This window comes from Pundamilia nyererei, unplaced genomic scaffold (genome assembly GCF_000239375.1).
Source record: "Pundamilia nyererei isolate P.nyererei 1_Seehausen unplaced genomic scaffold, PunNye1.0 scaffold00546, whole genome shotgun sequence".
In the NCBI taxonomy this organism is placed as follows: Eukaryota; Metazoa; Chordata; class Actinopteri; order Cichliformes; family Cichlidae; genus Pundamilia; species Pundamilia nyererei.
In genome coordinates this window covers 34,655-37,013 of record NW_005187947.1, presented here as the reverse complement: position 1 = coordinate 37,013, position 2,359 = coordinate 34,655, and the positions used below count along the sequence as shown (strand labels likewise).

Genomic DNA, 2,359 nt, shown 5'->3' with positions numbered 1-2,359 from the left:
ACACACACACACACACACACACACACACACACACACACACTGAGTGAATGTGCAGTAGTAGCAGTAAGCAGGTGAATTCTGTACATTAATATGAATAGACATCTGACTATTTTACAGGAAGCATTACATTATGGACCACTTTTTACACATGGTTGGTGTACCCACACAGCCGGCTGTAGCTTTTCATCTCACAGCCCGACACACACCAAAAAAAACAGCCGAGAGATCACAGACTTTACGCCCGTGGGTCCACCTCCCCTGCAGCGGCACTGCATACCACACACATCAAACACGTAAAATAAATATTTATGCACTTTTGCATTCACTTTTTGTTTTTTGTTATTTTTACAGTGTTCTGAATGATTAACAATGATCTACAGCCAATCTTGTGTATTATTATACAAACTTTGGTTATAAGATTCAGATAACTATTTAATAAAAGCTTAATATTTTATATGAGAGTAAGAAAGAAAAGTATATCTTTGTGTCCCCCTTTCCCTGTTAATGCCCTACCTGGCCCCCTGGCAAAAGCTTTGCTAGATCCGCCCCTGCACAGTTACCAGTTGTCAGCTACTCAAAAAAGGAGCTTGGTGTTAGTTGTCTCTCAGAAACAGTTCATGACTTCCCTTCAACTCATTCATGTCACCTAAAAGGTAAACCTGTTTCTCCATCACCAGTTCAGCTCTGATGATTCAGTAAGGACATCTCCTGGTTTGGACCAGCCGTTTTTACAGCTGTGGCTCCAGCAAACATCAGCTGATACTAGAAATTAAAATCAAATGAATTTAACAACAGCTGATCAAGCTTAAACATGCTGCTGTTGTTTAGCGCGATAAACAAACAAGAGAGAAAAGCCGATCATTGATCAGTTTCATGATTGAAGTTGCAACAGGCGAGAGAATGACAGGGGAGCCTGAGTAACGACAGAATAAATCCAGCTTTGTGTCTTCTTCCGTTCTACCTGAAGTACGGGACAAACTGTGTTCCTTTTCAGCTCAATACGAAACGCGTAATATTTTCTCTGAATGCGGGACGATTCAGTTTGTACGGAACGGTTTGCAACTCTACGAACTAACCCTTATGAATAAAATAAAATTCAACATCAGTAACTTAGCGCGCACACAGCTGTATAGAAACTGCGTCATGCCAGCTAGCACGCAGTACGACTTATTGTAACTGATTGTAAAAAGTTAACACAATGAAAATAAACTACACCTAAACTCTGTTTATATCCGACCCAAATAGAGTGCAGTTCATAACTTCTTACCTGAAATTCAGTTAACCGGCTTCTCCTGCCTTCAATTTCCCTGATCCATGGCTGCCATCTGTTTGAGCTCCGCGTTAGCCACCACCGGTCGATCGGCGGCCGCCTCGCATGTGTCTTTTTCCCGCATGTAAATACACCGGTGGCTAGCTGCCCTTTGTTGAAGCTAATTTATGGCTCAACGGTAAGATGACTGTAAAAACTGCATCGACCGTGAGCGTCAGCAGGGTCTGAAGATGAATTGGCACAAGCCTCATGTCTTAACTTTGCTTTGTTAAAGAGATATGATGATTTGAAAATGCCTCTCAGAGAGTTCCAGCGGTCCCCATTCACTTTCTATGGAGACATTCATATTTCAAACATTGTGTTGCTCTGAGGCGATTTGATAAAAATCTGTAACTTCCACAACAGTGATAGTGACATTTTCTGAAAGCCAGCAAAAATACCTACGTTTTGATGTATAATTTGTGGAGGTTAAGTGAAAATTGAGTGAGTAGCAAGAAGTTGTTCAGACATGAAGAGAAAACTGAAAAAGGACAAGTGCTCACTCTGAGTTAATTGCATAGCAACCATAACAACGCATGTATTTTCTCAAAAATCACAAAGCTGCAACTGAAAACTTAAAGAGGATTTAATTAAAATGGTAAAAGATATAAAAAATTAAAAAAAAATTAAAAAAAAAAGCTGAATCACACAGGAATAGCCCAATGATCTGAGAACGTTTTAACGTTTGAATGGAGTTTCTAGGTGAAAGTATGAGTAAGTAGTTAAGTTTCAACAACAAGCAAGTTTTAGCAGAATTGTGGAAGTTTCCCATTCATTTCAATGGGACAAATTAAAGGAAAAAAGTGTAATATTTTAAAAAGTATAATAGTTATAAGTACCAAAAGTCATAGCAGGCATTAGCAGAAAGAGCAGAACAGTTTAGAGTTTGAACTGAGAAAATCAGCTGAAAACTGATGGAGTAGTTAAGCGGCAAAGAAAGTGGCAACTTGAAGAATAACTAGAAAAAAATTTGCATTTCCTGCGAAAATGCTGTGTTGATGCCTTAACGCTGAAGATGTCTGCTGAAAAAAAGCTGAAAAAGCAGAATTA

At 39.1% G+C, this 2,359-nt stretch overlaps 1 protein-coding gene across 1 annotated transcript in view; it reads right to left on the bottom strand.

The window, feature by feature from the left end:
- Positions 1–2,359, bottom strand: part of hspa9 (heat shock protein 9) — a 20,543-nt gene that overhangs the window by 8,067 nt on the left and 10,117 nt on the right. The window lies entirely within an intron of this gene.